Below are 26,550 nucleotides of genomic sequence, written 5' to 3'. Positions count from 1 at the left end.
ACTTCTCACTCCCTCACCTCTGACTCTGATGTCTTGTCTGCCGCCTATAAAGACCCGTGTGATGACATTGGACCCACCCAGAAGCCCGGATGATCTCCCAAACTCAAGATCTTTAACTTCATCCCATCTGCAAAGACCCGTTTATTTTACCATGTAAGGTGACATGACCACAGGTTCTGGGGATCAGGACGGGGACATCTTTGGGGACCATTAGACAGCCTGCCTTAGAGGATCTCACTACATTGTAAGCTCTGGAGAGAAAGGACTAGATTACCTCCCATTCACTCTTGTAACCCTGGCATGTGGCACAGGGCTTGGCCAAAGGAGGTGTTAAAATATATGTTGAATTAAGTAAATTAATGAATGGATGGATGGATGATGGATGGATGGATGGATGATGGATGGATGGATGGATGGATGATGGATGGATGGATGGATGGATGATGGATGGATGGATGGATGGATGGATGGGTAGATGAACCCATGATATCCATAGATCACTCAGGAGCCTCAAAAGCAATCTGGTACAAAACAGCTCAATAGGTCTGACTTTGGTTTGGAGCTGACCCATCCAGATAACTTGTTATTTTCAGGGATTTCTAAGTGGGTCTGAAGTGCTGGCACCTTCCCACTCTCAGCCTTTCCCAAGAGACGCCCCCATTCTCCATGTCCCAATATACTTTATAATGTTAATGACAATCTATGTGGATTTCTAGCACCAACTTGTCTGAGAACCTGAGCTGGACAGTATCCACTCTGAGGCCACCGAGGGTAGCAAATGGCAGGAAGGCCACTGCTGGGCGACCAAGAGGCTGTGTCCACTGCAGACGTATCCTAACTCCCACACTATGACATGTGACAACCATCTCACCTCACAGACCCCAACAGCTTGTACCTAAGGAAACTTCAAATCTCCAGCGAGGCTAGTCTAGTTCAGTGTTACTATCTAATATTTGTAGCATGAGAAAAGGTACCATTGAAGGGAATAAGGAAACAAATTCAGACGCTGGTATTCCACAAGGCACTTAGCTACCCATTCAGTGGAACTTACTACGCAGAAACTAGTCTGGGTCTCAGAGTGGTGCCCAGTGAATGTCACTAAGAAGCCACCTCCACATAATCACCACGCTCAGGGTTCCATGTGCAAAGAGGTTTTGAAAAGACAATCCTGGTGCAGGTCCATCAGACAGCCCAGGTGGCCTGCCTGTGACATCGCCCACCTGGCGGTATCTGTCAGCTGAGAGGGCAGTATGCTGGGAGCCGTGCGTGTGCAGTGCCTCAGCCTCGGCTGAGGTCCAGGGAGCCTGTCCTGTACCCACTGGGGACAAAGCAGCAACCGCAGCACATTCACTTGACACTTAGTTTCAAGTCACATGTAAACTGAACTTACAAACTCCAGGTTGAGTTTTGGAAACCAAGAGTTTGCATCTCTGTATTTGTATCATTCAACAGTTGTTTGTGACCTAGAAGGTAATTTATACAGTTTTCCTCCAAAAATTGAAAATGACACTACCCCTCAATGGTTGAATTCTGTGTCTGTCCATCTTCTCCTCTTCAAGTTCAGTCCCTTGAGCGGGGCTCTATTATGGTGCCCTGTCATCTCAGGGGAGACGTGCGCTCTTGAACCATATTCCAGTAGCCTGCAGATGGCACCTGCTGCAGAAAACGTGGTGAAATTGGAAACGTTTTAATAACATTGAGGCTACAGAGCCCACTTAACGAGAAACTCTTCAAAACTGAGCCTGATCTAATTGACTAGAAGCTGTTTATCTGTCTTCCTAAGTAACACAACAGACCAATAGCACAAAAGACCTTGTCTGCACAGCCCACTGAGGGGAGGGGCCCCTTGTCACCAACACACTGACCTCACCTCGAATCAATGTTCATATCTAAGAAAAGTCTCGCTGTCTCCATGCTGTCGTTAATTGTCCCTGGACAGCAGCTTGGGGAAGGCTGGCCTGGGGACACCTCAGGGGTGGGGTCCTGGGGCCGTCACTGGTTGCCGGAAGGTGGGCACTGTCTGCGGAGGACGTGGAGCCATCAGGACACAGGCGCACCTGCAGCTCGCTAACAGCCACCATTCGAAGACATCAGCTCTGATTCCAGCTACGTATGTGCGACCTCGCAGGTGACATTATCTCAGCCTCCACAAGAGGGAGGAAAGTGAACTGTGGATGCACAAGTGCCCTTTTCAGAGCAGCCCGGGTCAGGAGGCCCGTGGTTTCCGGCCGGTGTTGTCCCCGCCGTGCTCTGTGCAGACAGGACGCGTCCTGACAGCTGCTCGACCTGTCTTGCTTCGTAGGGCACACGCTCATCCACCCCCGGCCACGTGTGTCCGCGGTACTCGAGCCGTGGTTTTGCAAGTCTCGCGCCTTCCTGGGCGACTGCCATGGAAATTTTCATTTCTTTTAAGTTTCATAAATTTGTCAAGTGTGTTGCATAATCAGAAAAGACCTAGCAGTGCATTCTTCCTTTTTTTTTTTCTTATTCATTTTTGCTACTCTGTTTCACGCCCTGGAATTAAAGTTCCTCCAGAGACTACGCAAAGGTCAACGTCAAGAAAGTGGGTGGAATTCTCAGAGCTGGATGGCAAGAATGGACCAGCTACGGGGGTTCGTTTTGTATTTATATTTAAGTGAACATGTCTGAAATCTCTGGAAGTTAACCAAGAGACAAAGCGGATGTTAAGAACAGGGAGGTGCGGTTACAATTTCCATGTTAAAACCGTCAGTAATATCTTGCAGAAGGTGCAGTGTGAGAGACCAAATGCAGGAACGATTCACGGAGCTCCTGGGAAGGGCTCGAAAAACATCAGCCCCCCTTCCCTGGGACCCCTCACTGTCTGCTTATTACCCGACTATTTATTTACACTGATTTTCCTATGAAGACTTACCCCTAAAGTTCCAGGTGGCCTGTAAGTTCACAGAGTCAGAAGGACAGAGTGGACAGCCTCCTGACCCTCACCCCTACCCGCACGCACAGGGTGGCGTTTGTAACTCTGCCCCTGGGGCTTGGAGGACAGTGCATGGTGCAAGGGCCGTGCACAGCAAGCAGAGGAAAACAGGCGTGAGGCTCACTTGGCCTTTCTCACGCATTGACTCATCACCCTATGAGCCAGGGACAGACAGCATCCCACCTACAGGCGAGGAAGCCGGAGGCACAGAGAGCAGAAGGAACCTGCCCCAGGGACACAACAAGTACACGCTGACCTGGGCTCTGCTGTCCAGGCTGCCAAGCTCCACGTCCTAACAGAGGAGCAGCCCCAGGTACCACTTCCTGCTGCGTGATTCCTGGTCCCCAGGTGGGAAGCTGGCACCACTGGGCCCTCTCCTGCATGGGCGGGGCTCCACTGGGCTCAGGTCCCCTCCAGGCAGTGGCGTGGTGACGGCTGAGCCTGACTGAAGCAGTTTGTTAAGTGGGCAGCTCAGGTCCTTACAGCCTCACAGGAAAGGACAGACTGTGCCCCCGAGACCCCAGACGGAGACCAGGCCCTGTCCACAGACCCCCTTTCCTGCCCTGGCCTCCTCACGCCACCTTCACCCTCAGACGTCCTCATCCCTAAGGATTCCTCTGGTGACCACTACCCTGTAGCGGGGCGGTTTATCTGCCTGCACCTCAGAGCCACTGAAGGAAGGAACTGCCCCACAAAGCAAAGGGTTACAGCGGCTTAGGTGACGAACCCTAGAGACACACCATGGAGTGAGTCTCGCTGGTCACTGGGTGGGTGATGGTTCATTTTATGTGTCAACTTGACTAGGCCATAGGGTGCCCAGGTATTTGGTAACACATTATTCTGGTGTTTCCGGATGAGATTACATTGAATGTGTAGACTGAATAGCAGAAGGCCCTGCACAGTGCGGGTGGGCCTCATCCAATCAGGTGAAGAGCCAAACAGAACAAAAGGCTGGTCCTCCCTCAAGTAAGAGAGAATCCTTCCTGCCTGACTGCCTTCAAGCTGGGACACTGGCTTTGTCCTGCCTTTAGACTCTAGCTGAAACATGACGTCTTCCTGGGTCTTGCGCCTGCCGGCCTTGGACGAGAGTTTAAACCATTGGCTCTCCTGGGTCTCCAGATGTCGACTCTCCCGGCCAAGGCTGGGACCTGCGGCCTCAAACCTCTCTGTCTGCACTGATTCTGTTTCTCTGGAGAAGCCTGACGAGGCTGAGGTGGCCGCCGCAGAGGGTGTTGTCGTCCCGTCTACCTCACCCCGTGGCCCTGACTTGAAAGATGTCCCAGTGACAACTTAAAGGTGTGACTAGGAACCGAGGGTAAAATGGAATGTAAAAGACTAAAGACACCGTCTTCTCATAGCAAATTAGCTGTACCTACCCTGACGGTAGAAAAGTATGGGAACAGGAAAATGGAAGAGGACCAAGGAGGCTGGAGGTAAGAGGACGGGACACTTGGCAGGGACTGGGATGTGGGGACAGAGCGCGTGTGGCTTCTTGATTGTGCGGAAGGAGCTGGTGAGCTCACGACTTCAGACTCAGCGGGACTCACTCCTCAGAAGGCTCCTTGAGCAGCGCTTGCACTTCTGCCACGTAAATCCTTCTTCCCGAATCATGTCCTCTCAGACAGCGTCATTTCTGAGCAAACTCCACCGTGCGTTCAGTCGTTCATTCTCCCTGTGCAGCCCTGTGGGGTCAGACACGTCCCCGGCTGTCTTCTCCACCGCTCTCCCATCGCCCGCTGGAGACGCTCCAAAGCCCCCAGGACCCTGTGTGGTGTTTGCTGACCTTACACGTCTGGGGACAACAGTTCATCCCACAGACAATTCCTGACCCGAGTCCCTCTGAATACCACTCCCATCCTGGTGATGGTCCCTGAGTCCATATCAAACACGTCTGCTGGAAACGGGCAGATTTGTACAATGTCGGGCTCATGCCTGATTCTGAAGGGACCTAACAAGGTGGAGTGTCGTTAATCTGATTAACTGGTACTGATGTGACAAGACAGCAGGGTATTCTGTTGTCACACAGGGGGCACTGGCCACTTGAGCGGGTGAAATGACGACATTTTCAGTAGAACAGTCTTAGTAAATAAACGCCACTGGCTGCCGGAAGAAACAGCTCTCCCTTAATTACATTAAAACAGAAGTCATTTGCAATCGGATAACGTTCAATTTCATTAGAGCCACTCTTAGCATTTTGTTTGTTTAGCTCTTGTGCAGCTAAGTTATCCCAGTGGGTCCCCAAAGACATGTAAGTGGATACAGCCCATTTGTCTGGAAGGAGTGGGCCATTGGCCAGAACGCCCCCAAGTGTTTTAGGGTTCTCCCTTCCAGGGGCGTCCCAGGAAATGTTCTCACGGGTGGGGGGATGCGTTTTAGGGGAGCCCCCCCGAAGCTATGTGCTAAAACCAAGAGGCCAGGACAGCAGGAGCAGTCAGCCTCCACCCCCCGGGGTGGCGTCTGGACAAGAGCAGCAGTGTGAGCCCCCCAAACAGCTCGCTCTCGCCCTCCCCCGCCCCCTCCGGAAGGGGGCGAGATCAGTGCAGCCTGGGCCTCGGAGGTGGGGACACCTCCTGGCCCCTCTGGTCAGACAGTGACACTCCCAGCAGCTTGATGGTGGCCGGCTGGTTCCCTAAGGGGCGTGCAATGCAGGCAGGGCGCAGTCACCCTGTCACTGTTACACGTCCCACTGCCACTGCCTTCTCCCCAAAGAGCCATTATAAGACGTCCTTGCATCGGTCTTACAGGAAGCCTTGCCACCCCCACCCTGTGGGCCGTCAGCGGGGGTCACGCCGCCCCAGGATTTGGCTCAGAAAGGCCCCCTGGTCCCATCCTCACCGCATCGACACGGATGGCTCCCCTCCAGTCTGCGCTCTGTGGCCTCGAAATGTCTGCAGAACAGCTTTTGGGAGGTGCCAAATGAAAAAGTGCTCGTTTAAAACAAAATGTTCTCCTTAATTTGACTATTTCTGGCTCTCCGGCCGTTACGGCACCGTGGTGACTTCGGTAGGCGGAAAACGGCCCATTCCAGATCCTTCTGGGTCCCATCGAGCAGGATCTGACTTAGTGACTCAAAACTTCCGGCTCTGAGTGAACAATTTCCACCTGCTCCTGCAGCCATTAGAGGCAGGTACGTGGTCTGCGGGAATCGCAGAAGCCGCCCTCAGAGGGAATGTGTCACATCTCCACGCCGATGACGGGAAGGGAGCCGGTCACGCTGTGCACTTCACCCCCAGATTTCGTCAGTAGGAACAAAACAACAATAAGGAAAATGAGCATCCCAAACAGCCTGGAGGGAAAGAAATTGAAGGGGAGACCCAGTCTGCAGGGGTGAGGGCCAAACAAAAACAGGCACTGGCCAGAGCAGGTACCTGGGCCACAGCCAGCAGCCCCTGGGCTTGAGTGCCAAGCCCCCAGGAAGGGCTCTGTAGGGGAGCCTGACCTCTGCTGGCTCTTACTGGACCTGGTCCTTCAGTAACTTACATCCAGACGGATTATAGGTGGGGACACAGACCCCCCACCCCCAGGGACTGGGCACTGGAGCCTACGGCAGAGAGCAGCACAACAGATGTTCACACCTGCCCACTCTGGACAGTCCCATCCACACACACCCGCTACCTGAAAACAGAGGTGTCTCAGAAAAGCACCTTTGGGAACCCCGGCCAACGTGGAGCCCTCTGGGAATTCCACCGGGAGAGGAGGGTGGCCTTTATCCAGAGACACGTCTGTTCAAGCTGAGTCATGCTCCTGCCGGGACATGCAGCAGCTAGGAAGGACCACGGCTGCCCCGCCACCACTCATCCCCACATGAACCCCACCGCCCGCACTTTCCTTGGCCCGAGTTGCCAGACCATCGTCAGCTGCCCCGGAAGCACGTGCGGCTCAGACCTCCGTCAGGATCTCTGTGGATTTGGGGAGCACCGAACCCCTAGCACCCCACTCCTGAGGCCTCTGCCCTTCCCTCGCACAGCTCACCCTCAGCTGGCCAGCAGATAGCTACTGAGAAGCGTCTCTAGGTCCAGGACGGTGCCAGGTGCTTTGTTACCCAGCCCTGGACGCTGCTCCACGGCCGAGACCTTGAGCGCATGTGGCCCAGAACCGGGCAAGCGAGGGGAGACCCGCGTGAGCTCGTGGGGCAGGGGTGCCTCGTGTGGGGGTGCGGAGGGCATGGGGAGGTGGGAGCCAGGGCGTGGAGGACCTTCTGGGGCCTTGGTACCCAAGGCCTCTGATGCAAGGACAGCAGGGAGCCATCAGGGCTTTAAACAGGTGACAATGTCTGATTTACAACTTAGAAAGATGCCCGAGTCCCTTCAGAGGAGAACTGGCTAGAGGTGGATGGGATTGGTGCAGAAATGCAGCCTTGCTAACTGTAGGAAGGACACACACCAGGGCGAGGGGTGACCTGCAGGGGTGAGCAGGGTGGGGCAGGAGCAGGGGAGAGAGGGGAGGGCACCTTTGGTGGGTGGTCCCAGAGTCCTCGGAACCAACCCCCGCCACCTCCTCCCTCCTGGGGACTAGGGACGCGGTGCTGTCCATGGGGATCAGAACTGAGGCAACTGAGACCCATGAACAGTCCAGACACAGAGTGGCCAGTAGTCGCCGCCCGCCCTGCTCCCTGTGGCTTACCACGGCCATTGCCAAGAAATTGATCGGGGTTTTGTCTCACCTGGAGTGGTGTGTGTCATCCAAAGCAGAAGTGCAGACGGAGAAGGCAGGTGGCAAGGGAGACGGACAGAGAAGCGGGGGCCAAGAGAGACCTGGCCAGCCGGAAGCAGCAGGACCTCATCACAGAAACCCAGAGGGGCCTACAGAGTCCCCAGAAAACCCTGGAGAGCCCCAGAGAGCCCTGGACACTCATGGACAAGCCCAGAGACGCGGCTGCAGAGGTCTGCCAGAGACCTTCTAGTATGCATATTTCCCACTTCTATGGCATAACTATCTTCCTTCCGTTTGAAAGCCATTTCCTTTGTTCACCTTCCCAGAACGATGGAGTGCCTGTGGCACCCAGCTATGAAAATTCATTCTGCACAGCAGCCGTTCAGAAAGAGGAGATTGTCTGTCGGGGGGTAACCGGTAATGGGCGTGTTTAGAGACGCACTGCAGGACAGATGGACAGTGTGGTTCACAGCCTCAGTATTTCTCTTTTACAGGTACAGCTGGGCTCTCGGCCATCGTAGCTGGAGAGAAGGGAGTAAACGTGCCAGGGGCTGAAATGATGTGCGTGTATATCTCTGCAAGGGAGCGAGAATTTCATTTTCTCACTTAAAAAGCCCCTGCCATGTGTCACCGGTGGTCTGTGAACGGAAAAATGGAGAGAACCGCAGTAAATATTCTCACTAAGCTAAAAGGATTAGGGAAGAGGCGATGTGAGCTCTTAGCTTCTATTTTTCTTGGAATTTAAAAAATTAGTTTACTAAGCAAATCTTTTAATATTCCCATTGGCTATGAAACGGGAGAAAAGAGAGAAGAGCCAATGAACAGATCTGACAGGTAGAAAAAGTTGTCTTAATAACCTAGTTTGGGCAAATGTCCTTAGAATGCTTCTTAAAAACCATAAACATGAGGTATGTTTCTACTCAGATCCATTTTCTAAATGTTCTGTTGCCACTGCTGCTGGAACGACTTCCTGCTGGTGACTCTGGGGAACGGCGTGTATGCTGGGAATTGGAACCGGCTTTTCTCCTCTGACTTGTCTGCAGAGTGTGTGACCTTGGAGGAAAGTCTGTCCTTCCGCATTATAACAGGAGGATCGTGTCTGCCCGTCATTCCCCAGAGCCAGCAAGAGTTTCTCAGGCAGCAAACACCCTTACGACACACAAACCAGGGCCCCGCTGCTCTCAGCTCTCTGCTGCCCTGGCCTCCAGCCCTGGGTCTGACTGGAAGCTCGTCGGAACCGACTCCTCGGCCTCACACCTGAGCCAGATGCTTCCACACGCACAGTCTCCTTTAGTCCACAGACTGCGCCTTCACTGCCGATGCTGGGAACAAGCCCACTTCAACGATGAGGGCGCTGGCTGCAGGCTGTGCACTGGCCTGAGGTCACGCGGCTTCTGGGATTCGAGCCCAGGTCCTGGCCTGGCTTTAGCCAATCAGCAGCGCATGCTGTGCTTACAGCTGTGGCACGTGCTAGTGAAGTGCCTGTGTCCACAGCACAGCTCTGGCTGGTCGCACATATTATCATGTCCTCCTGGTCCCGCGCCGGCCGAGCCGTGGAGCCCTGTGCAGGACAGGCGTGTTTCCTGCCAATGTCCTCTTTTCAAGTGCACGGTAATATTGATATTTGATGTTCTTAAGGGTCGTCCTGTCAGACCCTGTGCTTTGGAACATCTGAAAGGCTGGGTTGGCCTGAGTAGTGTTTTCCTGCTGAAATCAACGCATTCTTTGGACGGACCAGGTCAGGTGACACAGCTTTTGTACAGCTCAGAAAGTTGTCTCAAAACACAAACAGACATGACTGTCTCCCAGGTGCAGGACGAGAACATCACTGGCACCTCCTGCCCCCTCTGGGCGACCCCACCACCCTCATAGAGGGACAGCGGACCGAGCCCTACACGCATGCTCTGACGGAACCGTAAACACACGCTCTGATGTGATGGCTCTTTCACCAACGTGGTGTCTGTCAGACCGTCCACGGTGTCACGTGGTTTTGTCAGCTCATGGCGGCACTGCATCGGGTCCCACTGCATGAAGACACGAGATGGATTTCTCCACTGTAACGTTCATAGTCATTGAGGTTGCTTCTGATCTGGGGCTATTTTGAAAATGCGGCGACGGGCCCTTTGGTGCACATACTACACATTTCGTGGGTACGGAGTGAGGACAGGTATTGCCGGGTCACGGGGATGAGTACCTTGGGCTTCCCTGGGGAATGCCAAGCACCTTTACAGCCGGGACCCATTGCTACACTTCTGCAACAACATGAAAGCTCCGGTTAGTCACATTCTTGCCAAATTCCAGTATCACCTGTCTTTTTTTTTTTTGCCATTGTGCTACTCTCACTTTTTTAATTTGTAATTCCCTGATAATTAACGAAAGGAGGCATCTTCTCATATGGGTGTGCTAGAACTGTTTAATTCTACCCCGCACACAAAATTCCCCAGAATTTCAGTTTTACTTTTCACATTTAGAAATGCAATCCACCTGAAATGACATTTTGTGTTAGTAGCAAACGGGCATCTTTCATTGCTCCCCGTGTGGGAGACATGGATCCATCACCACTTAAGCACCTGGTCCAGCACTGTCACCTTCGCCACAAATCAGGGTCCGCATACACCTGGGTCTGCACCGGGACTTCATTCTGTGACGTCGGTCTACGTGTCTAGCTTTGTTCCAGTAACAAACTTTCTTAAATCTCATTGAAAACAGATAGTGATACGAGGGAAATCAAATTCTCTCATTTTTTTCTTTTCTTCAATATGGCCTTGAGGGTCTGAGTGCCTTTGCGGTCCATATAAATTCTAGAATTTGCTTGTCAATTGATAAGAAAAAAAAGAAAGAAAATTAACAAAACAAACAAACAAAACCTTTTGGTGTTTTGATGGGCATTGCATAACCTCCGTAGATAAACGTGGGGCGACTGACAGCTTTACAACGTTGAATTTTCTAGTTCACGCACATCACACATCCCTCCATTTAATTAGGTCTTCCTTAATTTCCTCAGCACAGTTTTCCAGCTTTCCTAACTGTTCTCGGTGGTAGTGTTGCCCTAAATTAGGTTGTCCACCGTTTCCACAGGAACTCATGCGTGTATGACCTTAATTCACATGGAGCCCAGCACCACAGGCATTGTTATATTTTGCACTTATTATTCAATTCTATAATCTATGTTGACGTATGAATATCTATTTTATTGCTTCCAATTGCTGCATAGCCATCCAGCAATTTATAAGGAGATCTTACAAAATAATAAGATTAAAAGGTCAACATAAAAAAGGATGAGAATGTAACATTCCCAGAGAAAGCCACGCAAAGTCAGTATGTAACGGAGAGACATTCGGCGGTACTAATTATCAAAGAAATGCAAGGGGGGGAAAAACTAGCTGCCACTGTTCCCATCTGATTGGCAAAGGTTTAAAAAATAAACGAGGGTGCCCAGATTCAGTGAGGTCGTGAGAGAAACTGCACTCCCGCTGTCCACTATTGGGAGCGAGAAGTCAATGTGTGAATATCCAGCAAAGTGAAAAGTCTGCATTTCCTTTGATGGAGCATATTTTCTTCTTGACATTTGTCGAACAAAACACCATCACAAGCTCACAAACAAGCCTGTAATACGATAATCATTGTGGCACTGGGGGCAACAGAAACGATAGTTCCAACACCTTACACGTCCATTAACAGAAGATTAAATATATAAGTTTTGGGTCATCCGCACAAGTGATAGGGTTTGCAGCCATTAAAACATAACCTACACACCTGACATATAAAGGTGCCAAAGTGGAAAGCGGCTTTCAGAAGCATGACTGTATTACGAGACCATCTCTTTGTGACCCTGGGTTGTACTAAAGAGCGTGTGGGGGGAGGGGGTTGACAATGTGGGACCCTGGCGTCACATCACCTAAGTCACACCAGCTGGGAACCACTGGGCAACTTTCACAACATCTGTGTATCTCAGAAAAAGCATTGAAAGCTTTCTTTGTAACAGCTCACGTGAACTGCTCTGTATAAAAGCCTCAGACAAAGCCAGGCATGTGAAAATGATGAATAAATGTCACCCATTATGATATAAACACACACAAAAGTAATAATTATTCATGTGCAGAAAGATATCTAAAAGAATAGACACAATATTTCTACAGTCATTATCTTTGACTTTTATTTCTACATTAACTATGTTTGTAATATTTGAATTTTAAAATGAACATTTGTTATTGTATAATCTTTTATAATTGGGAAACATAATAAAGATAAAATTGAATTTTTTCAAGAAAAAGTGGTATGGATCTCTTTCTAGGTACTGGATGCCGCCAGCTAAGTCTTGGTTTCAACCTGGGGTGAAACACGTCCCTGAAGAGGCTGCCCCGTGGAAAATGAAAGAGAAATATGGTGGCATCAGTCACTTGTCACCCCAAAACATGCCAGACAATGAGCTCTACAGGGAATCCTTAAGCTCTAGGCAGAGTGACATATTGAAACTTTTAAAAAGAAATATATCTTTGCAGTTATTCTCTTCCCCCTCATTTTAACTTCTAAAGGTTATTGTGCATTATTTTTTCATTAAGAAACTGGATGATAACAATGCACTTGACATTAAAATTAGTAAATCCCGTTCTAAACCCCGATTAACATTTTTAGCACCAGTTTCAGCCTTTCAGCTACCCGTGCAAAGCATTTAAAGCCTTTTTTTAACGGCTCACATGATAAATGCTGAGAATGCAGAACCAAGTGGGGTCGCGATAGAACCCTCCTTCGCATCTGTCCAACGTCATGGGATCCAGGCTTAAAAGTTAAAGTCGGCATTTCTCCTGCTGCCGAGGTAACAGTCACCACAAGCAGATGGCTGCTCTGATGCAAAGCCTTGTCAGGGCCACTCAGTGTGTGCTGTGGCCTGGACACAGCACGGGGAGGCAGGAGTCAGGACAGAAATGGCCTCGTGCCAGCTGGGCTTCAGCAGAAAGGAGATGGCACCCTCCCCATGGTCTAACTGAAGTTGTGGACAGAGCTAAGGGGACATCAGAGCTAAGGGGACATTAGCAGGTGCTGAGGGACTCGGGCTCTAGCAAGAATGGGGCACCCCCGTCTTTAGCCTTAGGGGTGAGGGGCAAGTCTGGTCCTGCTGGGCGAGCAGGGCCCGTGCAGGGAGCCCCTGGATGGGAAGGGCTGGGAAGGGGAATGAGCATCCCCACCTCCCACCTCCCCTTACCTGTATCCTTCCTCCTGATGTTCCTCTGGCCCAACGCAACTGGAGCTGAAAGTCAGGGCACCCAGCGAGGCAGTCCCTGGAGGTTGACCTTCTGGGGGACAGAGCAGGGGAAGGGCAGGGAGGGCTCTGGGGTGCACCCCACTCTGCAACACTGCCAACGCACAAAGGACGACGTGCCTGAAGAAACCAGAAAGACGCCTAACTTTCCTTTCCCCGAGTGCCGACGCCCAGGCCAGGGACTGTCCAGGCCGTGGTCCCAGGCTGGCCTTTGAAGCCTGTCATCCGTCCTGTCCCCAGGACGTGAGGTGGCAGAGAGCCTGAGCAGGACGAGCATTGTTTTGTGAAGACAGGCTGTGCTCCTCGAATTACCTTCAACCGCCCCTTCAAAATGGGATGGAGTCACCCTCTAAGTCCTGGGGGACAGTGGGATCTGAGGGTCCAGCTCCATTGTCCCTGCCCGTAGGGCCATGTTTCAGGTCTCAGGCCCCCTCTCTCCCTCATAGGAACCTGGCCTGGGCCTAGGAGACCCACAGACCGCAAACCTACCTGCTCTGAACCTCTGACAAGTCCCATTAAGCCTGAGTGGTCAGTCTGTCTGTCCTCCAGCTGAGGTGCTGAGGGTCCTTCAGTGCTGCCCGGCCTCTGCTCCCTGATTAGCCCCCTGAGCTCCTCTCTGCATCTCTGCAGTGTCCCCAAGCTTCTCAGAAGCAGCGACCCTGTGCCCTGGTCCCGTTTCCCTCAGGCGTCCCTCCAAGGTATGTGGCATTCGGACCACAGTAGACATGTGGAAACAGCTGCAGCATTCCAGCCTGCTGGGAGGCACCCAGGCCCCTACCCCCTTCAGTACCAGGACCCAAGTGTCACCACGGGGGGAATAGCCCGCTCTCAGATCCATTTTACAATCTCCTTTATAGCACCTGGGACCAACTGTCGTAGGTTGGAGTCTCTGAAATAGAGTCTGAGTCAGACAGTGACACCCGAGGGTTTACAGGAGAGGAAACGAGGGGCCGGGGGGTGAGCTGGGAACTCTGCCTGGGAGTCAGCTGGCACGGCTGGCCTCATACCCCTTCATGGCCAGAGCGTCCCACCACAGAAGAGCAGGATTCCTGCCCCTGCCAGGCTCTTCACCCGGTGCTCTTCCCTCTGAACTTGGGACCTGACTTCTTAGGATACTTGAGTCCCTACGACATGGAAGCACATGGCCCTTTCTTCCTGATTCCATGTCACACAGACTTTGCTTCCTCATGTCGGTGTCACGTGGCATCCATTCCCTGGAGTTGTCTTCTGACCGTAACTATAATCTTTGCCTGACTGTCAATCAGATGGAAGATTTAAGGCCTTTTCTGGGGAGTGGCCCAGAGTGGCCAAGAAACTGAACAATGAGGGAGAGGAATCAAGTAGGGACGGGATGTGATGGCAGGACCCTGCCGTGTCCTGTTGTCACATACATGACGACGGGGCAGGTGACTCAAATCTCAGCCTCAGTTCCCCGCCCCTCCCCTATAGCCCGCTCTATTTTTGTGGGCACAGCATAGATGTAAGGGCCCACTGTCCATGTCCCCACAGGTCCCCAAAGAGCAGCAGTGGGGACGTGGAGTCTAAGCAGCCTTGTGTGAAGGGTCTGCCGTGCTCTCGGCCTGCGCTTCCAGCAGCAACCAAGCGCAGCCCAGAAAACATGCTTTTTCACAGAGGACTCTAGAAGGAAGGGGGTGGGGGGGAAGTGAAGGCTTTCCCTTTACGTTTGTACGGAGATGTGAAGACTAGATTGACTGTAGAGGCTGCAGGAGCTGGGCCTGGGCAGCTGCCCAAGTTTTGGCCAGAACATCAGGTCAAAGCTGCGTCCACATCCCTCGGCCATTACTACCTAATGTGCCTATCATTCACGTTTAGGAGACCCTGTCGGCTCAGATGAGAGCTGGAACAAGGCCGCTAGCGAACAAAGTCAAGGGCACAGGCGGCGTTTCCGTCGCTGCCCCTGGACGGTCCCCCAGGGAATGAGTGGCCTTACATGGATGTACACACATGTGGACCTTTGATGCTTAAACAAACAGCCGAGGCACTCAAGCACCCAGCCTTGAGTGCTAACACCCCAGGACTCCGGGAAACGCTACAGGGATCCACGCAGCTTGGCCTCCACAGATAATCACAATGGTAAACACTTAGCAAGCGCTCAGCACGACACATGCTCTTCTCACTTGACCCGACAACAAACCGACATATTATCACCCCCATTTTACAGAGGAAAGAGTTGAGGCTCAGAGGGTAGGTAGCCTGCCTGGCCTGTGCCCAGCGGGATGGCAGAGCATGGGTGCAAATGCCGGCACTGAGACCCAGAGGACGACGCTGCCCCTCTCCTGCCCTGACCCGCCTCCAGCCGCATTCCCATTGGCTTTCCTCTGATGTCCATCCTTCTAAAGCTAGAAAACCCCCAGCTCTGAGAGGCAGCCCCCCCACATCTTCACGACCAGGGTGAACACACTCTCATTGGAAACACGAGGCCAGTCCACAGTACCTGGTTCCCCATGTCCACCTGGCTACAGGGGGGCAGGGCTTCTGTTTGGCCCCCTCTTCTGGGGTCTCAGCAGCACCTGTTGACTGTAGTAAAATGGCAGGGTGGGGGCAGGGGACACATTTTTAATTCCTACAATATAACACCCTGCCTTACCTTTTTCTGAATACAGAACAAGTCTAAGTCTTTAAAACCTACAGCCAGGCATTCACATATTGGCTCCACTGCATGTTGTCGGAGAAGCTTCGGCTGGTACATCATAAAAATTCTAAAGGACATCTCCATCCTTCCATCTCAAACAGTCAGAAGAGACCCTTTTGCAAAGGTAGGCTAATCAAACCCACCCCAAATTGTGGTCAGATTTTCTTTTATTGGAATTACAAATGCATGATCAATAACTGTAAGGAAATACTGAGTTATCTAGACAGATATTTCTACCAACAACAAGATATGCAAGCCAGAGGGGGCCATTTTCTCTGAACACATACGGTACATAACACAAAGAACATTTTATCTGTCTCCGCTTGGTAGATTAATCATTTCAGAACCTGAAAATTAGATTGTAGCTTGTTTAATTAACATTTGTTTCAAGTGAATATACATTAATTTGGACTCATTTAAGTTCGTTCACCATGATATAATGTTAGCTATTATCAAGCAATTTTCTCACCAGAATTCCATTCCTGTTTCTTCACACCATAGTTATTCTTCTATTTGTTTTCTTTCTGTAGGATTTGATGACATTAAGTCTCTACAATGGATTAAATGTGGTGACGATGTGCAGATGGTCTGGCCAATCAGAGAGGTGTCAGCCTGTGCTGGCCCCAGTCCACGCCACGCCCTCCCCAATATCCTTCCTTGACTCTGGGTCCAGCCTCAGCCCCCCAACAGCCCTCAGTCAGATGTGGGGGACATGGCAAATGATTGCTGGTTGGAGCCACAGCCAACAATGCATAACCAGAAGCTTCGCTGCCATCCAGGCGTGGCTGCGGGCTGGGTGGGGGGTGGGGCTGGGTGGGGGGTGGGGCTGGGTGGGGGGCGGGGCTGGGGGTTGGAGGGGGTGGGGCTGGGGGGCGGGGCTGGAACACCGAGGAGCCAATGTCTGTGGTGATGTGTGACGTGGCCCTCTATGGATCCCCATCAGCCTCCCAGAGAAACACCCAGAGCCCTCTGCTCCTGGAGTGACCTCAGCACATGGCACAACACACGGCGGTTTGGAACAATACGGTTACTCTTCTCCTAACCACCACTTCCTCCTGCACAAGCAGAGAGAGACATCGCCGAAAATGAGACCTTTGCAAAAAGTCCTCAGATATGAAACCTTATTTAGGTGTCAATTCTGCTTCTAAGAAAATATTATTCCCATTGTTCTGGAAGTGCTGAAAACTCAAAGGTCTGGGCATTAGCCAGAGCAACGCGGAAAGGGCTCAGCAGGGAAGTACCGAGCTGCGGTGGTCACAGGCACCAGGGGACAGAGGCCCTTCCGAGCCCGGCTTCTCCTCTGCTTCCCAAGGGTGGAGACACGGTCTGATCTAACCGAGGGGCACGGACCCGAGTCAGAGGCTCAGCCCATGTGACCTCGGGGTTTTCATGTGGATTAGTCATCACTGTTTAGGAGCTGAGTGAGTTCGCACATCAGTAACCTGGACGGGCAGGTTTGGTTTGGTTTGTGTTTCACTTGGCGGGCTGTTCCCATGGGCCAGCTCCCTGCAGCCCAGAAGCGACAGCCCTTGCTTGCGGCAGAGCTTGGCCGTGTGGCCCCCTCTCCACCTCCCGCCATCCTCTCAGGCTGTGAGCTGCTCCCCGGTGGTGCGGACGTTCGATGTCACCACCTGTCACGGACTCCGGCTTCTGGTGCTGCCCCCCTACCCCCCTCACACAACAGACCCCTCCTCCTGGTCTCAGCTCCCCCCAAGCCCTGCCTGGCCTCCTCTCAGCTTTATGCTCACAGGCCTGTGTCCCTTCAGCACCCTGGAGAGCAGGCACCAGGGACACCTTCACAGCTCTCCCTGGGCAGCTGCCCATCACCCAGGACAAGTGGGGCTGGCACAGTCAGGGCACCTATGAAGGGCGGGGTGAAGGACCCCAAAGGGACAGGGACGCACACAAGGTGACGGGATACAGAGCAGTTCACGTGGCAGGGCTCTCTGTGGACTCCTCTGTGTGTCTGGTTCTCTTTAGAGGCACGAGATTGTTAAACCCCACGGAACTGGCTACTACAGTCCAACGTCTGGGGCTGCAGGAACAGCAGACTCTGACTTGAGCAGGACATGGGCAATTTTGAAATTAAGTCTTGGGAAAATAATGATCAGTTGTCTATGTTGAGAGATGAGGACATCTGTGACTTCAGGATGGTGGTGTGAGAATTCAACCAGCTTGGTGACAATCCAGACCCTTAATTGTGCCAAAAACGGTGCAGACAGATGAGAAGCAGGAGGGGCTGGGGGCTGGTGGGAGGGGACAGAGGCCTCAGCTGAGGCAGTGTCACAGTGAGCACACGGAGAAGTCCTGTGTGGCTTTTGTGACCGCGAAGCTGGGGCGTGCCCTGGCCCGTGTCTCGTGGGCTTGGTTCATTTATGTGCTGGTGGGATTTGGAGGCAGAAGAAGGGCTGGGCCCATACTCTTCGCTGCCCCGCCTCTCCCGCAGGCACGGTGCTTGGAGGCGCATGTGTTTCCCTGTGCTGAGAGCAGCAGAGGCCAAAGCCAAGCGTGTCACTAGTTCTGTGGCTGCGGCGAGGCAGGCGGGGCCCAGGGCATCCTCATGGGTCCCAGCTCGCCCCGTGCTCAGCTCGCAGCAAGGGGCCCGCCGAGACAGGCGGAGATGGCGCCACCTGAAGGTTCCATGTCTGTCTCTTCAGAGGGACACACAGTCCTGTCTCTTCCTTGTGAATAAGCTCAATCAAATCTCTTTCCGTTAAACTAGCTGGAAAAATGCATGATAAATAATGAAGAATTGCCTAATTTTCCATCCCAAATGGCCACCAAAACCAAATATGCAGAAAACAAGTCAAACAACTCAAATTGTCAGATGCTTCAAGTGTTTCTTTTCCTTTTTTTTTTCTATCATTGTTTCTACTTTTTCCCAAAAGAATTATCTCTGACTCATCCCAGAATTTTGACTCATCGAATGAAGACATCCACTTATTGCAATTTGTCATATTTCAATGGGTTTTTCTTATTGTTTCTGTCTGAATTCACATAAAGAAATGTTTCTTAATCTAAAATTAAGGAATGTATTTTTTTTCTACACAAAAAAAAGTGTTTAAAATATTTAAACTGGTAAAAAAGATGTTTGACAAGTAAACACTCAGAAATGTTGGCAGAAACTCATCTTTGTCACAAGTGTAGGTGACAGGTGGCGACTCCTCCTGTGAAGGCCTCTCAGGGACACCCACGGCACGCTTCGTGGTGACAGCTGAGACCATGTCCTGCATGCTGCGTCACCTTCACGACCCCCCACAAGGCCCTGAACACGTGTGTATCCGACAAGCCCGGCTGGACGACGTAAAGGCCAGGAAACCACACCATGCGTCAGGAGAGCATCACATGATTCTGTTTTCAAATTGAAATAAAATCATAGGTGGATACAAAAAGCCCTGAGCCAGAAACAAAGTCTGACAGCCAAGCCACAGTCCTGGGGGAAGATCTGGTGACTGAGTGACATCACACCACACGCAGACACACACAAAACACATGAATAGACCCACAGACACAGGCAAACACTCGTACATCTATTCACACACATTTAAGCAAAACTGAGACCATATTATATATACAGTTTGAGCTCTTGATTTTTCACTTATTACTAACTTATGACCGCTCTGCGCCGGTTACACACACAAGGACAAATGGAATAACACTCCCATCCCCCAAGCTCTCAGACAACCTGCCGACCATGTGTTGTTTTCAAGTGTCTCTCTAACAATCTGCCCACGATAGAGATGCTCGGAACCTACTTATAGTATCTCCTGGACCCTGGATCGTAAGCAGTTACAAGTATACCTTAGCCCTTCCTCGTGCCCTAAGGAAATCCCACTTTAATTGTAGAAATCGTATAGTTATACACCAAATAGCGACTCAAGAGAAATTTAGGGAGCAGACTGAATGGAGTGAAATAGAAATCTAAAACTGGTTTTTGTCTGGCTCACTGCTTTCAACCCTCCTTGGGAAAATTTGTACATGGAATACAGTTTTATTAAGGTTCCTGATTATCAGCAATTATCCAATCTAATTAAAAAAATAAAACCAGGATTTAGAAGCACGTCTCTGGAAAAGTAGACACACCAACACTAAATGCCAGGGCTTCGAATAGGCCGAGTCAGTTTATTGTTTACTAGGAATTAGCAAGGTCGCTCATTTCTGCCCTAAGACCACTGCTTTGGGGTACACAACCATCTGCAGGAGGTGGAATTTGGGGCCACAGGGAAGGAGGGAGGCTCCCTGCCGGGCAGCTCACGGTCCATGAGCTCGTCTGGTTTCTGCTGGGTGCAGCGCCCTCCGCAGAAGCTTAGCGGCCTCAGCCCTGACAGAGATTGTAAGGAGGACACTGCGCAGGTGGGGACTAATTAGTGGGGACAACAGGAGCACCGACAGGTGGGGACATAATTAGGACAGACGGGCATGTCAATGACAAGAGGACAAAAGTGAGCAGCGGCGACCAGGGTCCTTGTGCTGCTTGTGACCCAGCGCAGCATCCGGGGCTCGAGGCAGCACACATGCGGGTGGGCGGAAAGCCGTGCCCGGCCCGACTTCCTGGGGGCACAGCCACTGGCACAGCTCATCTCGGCCACAGCAGGTGCTCGGCGGACAGCAGCCACAGAGTAAATGGGGTCGTGCCTCTGACATGGCAGAGACTCCCTGTGACGCACACAGCCTCCAGCCCCCATGCTCCTCACCATTGTGTGGCACACGGCTCCCGTGGGGGGGGGGGGGTCCCAGCACGCACCTGGCCGTGTCTGCACGATCAGCTCTGGGGGAGACATGGTCTTACCCCCATTCTGCAGCTGGGGAAACTGAGGCCCAGAGAGGCTGAGTCGTCCTAGTCACACGCCAGTGGCAGAGCAGTCACGTTTGTTTCACCTCATAAGCTGACAGGAAGCACGAGTTATACATTCAATTTGGAAAGATGGGAAGTACCGCAAACAGGCTCCTTGAATGAGAAAATCCAAGGGAATCAGTGCCACACTCTGTCCCAACCCAACGCCTGAGCACGAGATATAAACAATGGCCAGCGCCACTGCCCCACCTGGGGGGTGCCATGCCCCCACTTGCAGCTGGTGGAACTAGGGCCCCGAGGGTTTGCCCCGTTCAGGGTAATGTCCTCCTCTCAGGACCCCCATCCACACCTGAGGGCCCAGATCTCCCAGTGGGCGGCTAGCTCGATAAGCCGACCTCTCCCTGAATCTCAGCGCCCATCCTCCACCCTCACTAGGTGTCACTCTCCGGGACCCTGGGGTAGAAGAGGGGCTGGTGGGTCTTGGAGGGAGAGCGCTTTCCAGAACCCCACGTTCTGTGCGCATATGCAGTGTTCAGAGCCTCCTGGCCTCTGCTCTCCGTTGCTGCCTTGATGCAAGGCTCCGAAGCCAAGGTTTGCTGACCGACCCACAGATGGAGAGGGTCCCACGCATGTGCAGCAGTGGTCTTTCCACTGCCTGTGCACTTGTCAGGACTCTCAAAGGCGCCCATCGTGGAAAGACAAAAGCCCACATACTTGGGAGAGGGTACGAGCCATCCAGCCCAACAAATCTATTTAGGTCAAGGCCAGCTGTGTGAATTTGAAAACACAGTATAAAATAGCAGCTTAATTATTGAATTTTGGTTATGGCAAACAAAAACAACGTGTGTGTATCAATACATTTTAATTCCCAGTGAGGGAGGGGCCTGGGACTGCTGAGTGAACCGCAAATGTTTAAGACAATATAGTAATCCTGTCAACCAAATTGCAAATATCCAATTTTAAGTAGGAATCTCTGCTGTGTCCAAGCTTTCACTCTGCACCACCTGACCTCAGTTTTAATTCCGTATGTATCACAAGGGATTTCAAGGAGATTGTTAAAAGCAGATATTCCAGTAAAAAGGGAGGAAGCGTCAGGTCTTCGCAAAGGATCCTGACCACACGCGGTTGAAGATTAGTTATGAAATCCTGCAGGGTCGGTGGTGGCGCTTGGCTGGCGTCCAGACAGACCTGGAGAAGCAGCGAGGGTCCCAGCACCCCTGGGACGCGGCTGGAGCCCCAGGGCCCACGCAGGCCCAGAACCCGCACAACAGTATTTTTGACTCAGTCACCAAGATAAGAGCATGAGCCGAGCCTTCGTTTCCCGAGATCGTGACTGAGGAAAGGTGGCGGCGCGCTCCGTTTCTGTCGGTCTGAGATTTCTCTTGAAGTGTATACTGTGCATTGTGTCTCGAGTCTGTCTCTTGTACAAGGCAAACAATAAATGTCGCCTATAACTGGAAACTGAACTGAACATAATGGCTTGAATAGCTGCTGCTTTATGGTTGTTACGGTCCTTTTTTTCTTTTTTTAAAGAAAAGCCCCACTTAGCAGAGCATTGCGGAAACTACCGTCGCAGAACAGCCTGTTTCGTCGCGGAGCTCACGTGCGCTGGGCTGCAGTGTGACACGGGCGACGGGCCAGATTTGCTCCGAGGCGCTGGAGAATTCCGTGCCCGTGGGGCCTCGGACCACACTCCCCACTGCCCACCCTGCTTCGTTCTGGCGACGTGGACGTGGGCGGGAGGTCCCGGCTCTGAAGCTGCAGGGCAGCGGCCCTCCGTCCCTGGAAGACGAGCTCTGACACGCGTGGGCCGCTCTACCCCGCGTGCCGCGGCCCCACAGCCCGGCCGGCGCCCAGCACGAGGGTCCGCGGCCGTGGGGCCCGGGCCCGGCCCAGAGCCGCGCGGGCTTCCGGCGTGAGCCCCGCAGAGCTGGGCATCCGTGTCGCTGGGGGTTTGCTCCCCAGGCGGCTGTCCCCTGAGGCCCTGCGTCTGCGGGGCGGGGACAGCGCGGGCACCGAAACGGTGACTTTGAAAACAGACATCAAAGCGGAGGGTTGTGATGCGGCTCGTGGGCCGCTAATGAGAACAGGCTTATGAATAAGAGAAGGAAGGGACTCGCAGGCACGAGCGAGGCGGCGCCCCGGCCCCAGAACGCAGCGCCTTTGGAGCACAGCCACCGCGTTAATGACGCTAATGATTCGCCCCCCTCTGCCAGGGGGGAGCCTCAGGGGCAGGCTCCGCGGGCCATGCGTGCTGCAGAGCGAGTCTCGGAAAGCCCCCTCCGAGCGCGTGAAAGGCCAGGCTGATTGACGCGTGAGGCAAGCCCCGCACAGGGGGTTCGGGCTGCGGCGCAGACGCAACCTTCAGTTGTTAGCGCTGGAGTCGACAGGATGCTAATTCCGCACATGTAGATGAGAGGAGGGGAGCGCTGTGGAGGTGAAGGAAGGAGCAGTTATCCGTCAGATGACACTTTCATGTCACTCGGGGGACCCCCGAAATGCCTGTCATCCTGAGGCTTGCTTCTAACCGTTTGATTTATTCCCATTGTGAAGCGGAATTTTGCAGAACACTGAAATCGCCATCATTTGTAGGTTGTGGTATTACAGCTTATCTCCATCAAAAAACCATTACAGCTTACAAGTGATATAACTTTGGAAGTTTCTCAGAAGAATGGCTAGAAACTGGAAAGCTAGTGGGGGGGCAGGGAAAGCGGGGTGTCCCAGGCTGCCCCCACCCACCACCCCATAGCCCCCCTCCTGGGGGCCCCAACCCCTCACATCCTGGCCCCACTGCCTGCCCCCTCCTTGCCCCTCCCCACCGTGGAAAATGGGAAAAGAGAAAACCGTTAGAATGGCCTGCTGAGCCAGCCCCAGACTGCTCCTGGGCCCCTCCCCAAGTGAGACTCCCAGCTCCGCAGGCAGGTGAGCTCACCGCCTGCAACCCCGCCCCCTTCACTGTTGGGACCCGGGACCTCTCAAGGCCACTGCTCACTGATTAGCAGTGAATGGCTGCTGCGTCCTGCCCAAGAGGCAAGGCCCACAGAGACCGCCCCCAGGGACCGCCTGGCCCAGTCCCCAGGAGGGCTGCTGCTCAGGGAAGCAGCTGGGACTTGCTCTCAGTGTTTGGACAAGGTTGCCACAGGGCGCATTCTCCAGGGAACGCAGCAGCCGCTTTCGCCGGCAGAGTCCAGGCTCTGGCTGCTGCCCCAGCAGGGGACGCTGCAAGCACAAGCGAGGGTCCTGGTGAGGGTCCCAGGTGAGGCGCTTCCTGCCGCGGGGCTCAGAGCAGGCCCCAGGGGCCCACAGTCTGCTCTTGGCTCCTCCTCTCCGTCAGGTCTTCTCTTGCTGGATGTCCCTCCCTCCCTCCTTTCTCTCCTTTTTCTTCTGCTCTTTCTCGCTTCTAGTCTGTCTTCCTCTTTCCTTTCTCTTTTTCTCCTCCTTTGTTTCTTGCACTCATGGAAGCTTCTGTTTGTTCACTGATTCAATCAACCTTCCATTCAGTCACTCACTCACTTTCTCTATCCATCTATTCATTCATCAAAATGCCCAGCCTCTCATCCCTTAATCAAAGCATAGCTGGGCCTGTATCCAGCAGTGCCTGGCGGGCCCTGGGCCCGGTGGACCCCGCAGTGACCGTGCTGGGTGGCCACATGGGTCCACAGTGCTCCTTCCGAGGGTCCCAGACTTGCTGCCAATTGTGCGTGGTTTTCAGGGGCTCACCTCGTCATCGGCGTGTTAGGTGTTAATGACGACATTCCTAGATGAACCCCTTTTCCAGCAAGATTGGGGACTCACATCCTTCCAAAGCGCCAGAACTTCTGGTTTTGAAGCCTTTTGCTGCCTGAGCTCCTCAGCCCGGCCCAGACCCCGGGCTCTGCTCCGTCTGCACCAGCGGCCTCCTGCCTGGCACCTGCCCTGCCCCGGGCTCCGTGCCTTCCTGCCTCTCCCACCGAGCAGCTTTCTTGGGTTTGGGGAGCATGGCAGCGACCCGCTGTGAGGTGGGGGCAGTGATGGGTTTCCCCACCGGGCATCCTGGCAGATCTGCCCGTCACTCAGCCCCTCAGCCCGTGTGAGGACCAAAACAGACCTGGTGAAACGTCCCCCCACGCTTGGCACTTGCATTCATATTTCATTGCAAATCCAAACGAAGGGCACTTCAATTACTTAATGACTCTAAATTTAGATGTTTACTAAGTAATTGTAAAAAGGTTTCAACTGTCAGTCCCCAGAGCCCAGGCCCTTTCTCAGTTAACTTGAAAGTGCACTTTCCACTGGCGATGGAGGGGGCTCTCTGGGCCAGCTCGGTGAGGGGTCCAGGTGGAGAAGTGGCTTCTCCTGAACACAGGCACCCTCCAAAAGGGGACCAGCCCTGCACCAGGGGAACCACCCTGTGACAGAGCCGACCTGGTGCCAAGTCTGGAGACAGCAGAGGGACGCTGTGCCCCAGCAGGTCGTGGACAGTAAGACACAGCTTCTAGAACATTCATCAGGGTGAACACAGGTGCTGCTGCCATCTCCATGCACCTGCCTCCTTTCCTCACATGTCTTACCCCAAAGTTATGGCTTCAAATGGCAAAAAGTCACAACATGGGAAACATTTGGTGAGAGGAAGATCCACTGCACACCTTTGTCACGTGACGTGCAGTTATGGGGTCATCAGAAAGCAAATGTACGCCACTGCCTGGGGCCCCAGAAAATTGGCCAAGCCCCTCAGATCCTTCAACTGGTGTCTTATTTATCAGAGCAGCAGTAAAAAGCCCCATTTTTATGCTGCTACACAGGACGGCAACACTTCCCTTTATTATCTGAGCTATTGAAGTCACCCAGTGGTGTGCTTCTAGGATGTTAAAAATATGTTGCAACTTTCTTGATATATGACTTCACCAGAGTGAAATGCTAACAAGATATTTTTAATCAAAGGGCATCTTAAAATGCAGTGCACTTCAAAATGGAAAAGTGATAGTTCATGGAGAATTGCTTTCAGAGTATGCTTAGACAGAAACTGGGTGTGAATTATGGTGTGTAAAATGCACATGTGGTGTCACCCTAGAAATTCCACCCTTAAAAGCAGAACTTTGCAGGCTGGCCTGGCAGAGGGGGGCTGGAGCTACATGCACCCCAAGACCCAGGCCAGCAGCCGTCTACGTGTAAGTGGAGTGGTCGCCAACCAGAGGAGCTCGCCTGCTGCCATCTTGAAAGTCTTAATAATTTTTGCACAAAGGACCCATATTGTCATTTTGCACTGGGCCCCAAAATTATGTACCTGGCTGTTCCCCACCCTCACTGGGCCCAATCAGATGCCCTTGAGAACTTCTACTGTGTTTTCAGGTGCAACCTGTTTCTTGTGTCAGAAACACGCTTTCCTTTCATACCCAGCATCACCTCATCAGCTAAAATGTCATCTGTCACTGGATATTTCTAGTCTCTCCTGCCTGAGACACGTCCAGAAGAGGACCGAGGGCCTTGGGGGAGAGGAGCTGAGTCACCCATGCTGACCCATCAGGAAGGAAGGACAAGAGGAAGTAAGGAGGGAGAGAGGGGAGAGGGGAGGGGAGGAGAAGGAAGGGAGGGAGGGGGAGACAGGGGAGGAGAGGGGAGAAGCCAACTTGCCCTCCTCTCACTGTCTGTCTCCTGATGTCTGACCTGGATACACTCACCAGGAAGCCACAAGAGTCAGCCCCTGGTGGAGGAGAGCCCGGCTGCCCCATGGGAAGGTTCGGGTGGAGACACAGAGGGAGGGAGCCCTGCAGCCAGGCCTCTGGCTCCATAGCCAGGCAGACAGTGTGGAGGGGCTGGGGCTACAGGAAGAAGTCGGTGGCTGGACTTGGCACGTATTGAAATTCGGTTCGCCTTGGCATCCAGATGGAGCCACCTAGGCAGCTGGAGAACTCTCTGAAGAAGTCACGGGAATCTGGAAGCTTTCCTTTTGCAGTTGTAATGTGAAAAAAGAAAGAAAGATGCTTCAATGCATTAGCTTGAGTTACAAAGGGAGAGCGTTCATTCTGGGAAGTTCGCCCATGTGGACCAGAGTTTGACTTGTTGGTACAGTGAATGGGGCTCAGAGTGTGGCAGGCGCTGTGCCCAGGGGTGGGGATCCAGACAGAGCGGTGACAAGCAGAGTCCACGGGCTGCCCAGGCCTCAGCAGGGGCCAGAGCCTGGCTGGCGGGAGCAGGCCAGGTTTCAGCACCCCCGGGGAGCTGTCCAGCTGTGCACGGATGGAGCTCGAAAGCAGAAA

The 26,550-nt window shown here is 52.9% G+C and overlaps 1 protein-coding gene and 1 long non-coding RNA gene across 5 annotated transcripts in view; both read right to left on the bottom strand.

The window, feature by feature from the left end:
* Positions 1-26,550, bottom strand: part of TCERG1L (transcription elongation regulator 1 like) — a 403,196-nt gene that overhangs the window by 196,191 nt on the left and 180,455 nt on the right. The window lies entirely within an intron of this gene.
* Positions 10,917-13,524, bottom strand: LOC148755146 (uncharacterized). Its single transcript, XR_016019106.1, has 3 exons — positions 13,356-13,524; positions 12,810-12,986; positions 10,917-11,962 (listed from the first exon to the last, which is right to left on the bottom strand). It is a non-coding gene; the product is annotated as an uncharacterized LOC148755146 (long non-coding RNA).

Source organism: Rhinolophus sinicus, chromosome 15 (genome assembly GCF_057876585.1).
Source record: "Rhinolophus sinicus isolate RSI-liver-muscle chromosome 15, RSI-T2T, whole genome shotgun sequence".
In the NCBI taxonomy this organism is placed as follows: Eukaryota; Metazoa; Chordata; class Mammalia; order Chiroptera; family Rhinolophidae; genus Rhinolophus; species Rhinolophus sinicus.
Note: the sequence above shows the minus strand (reverse complement) of the source record. Positions and strands in the feature narration are given on the sequence as shown.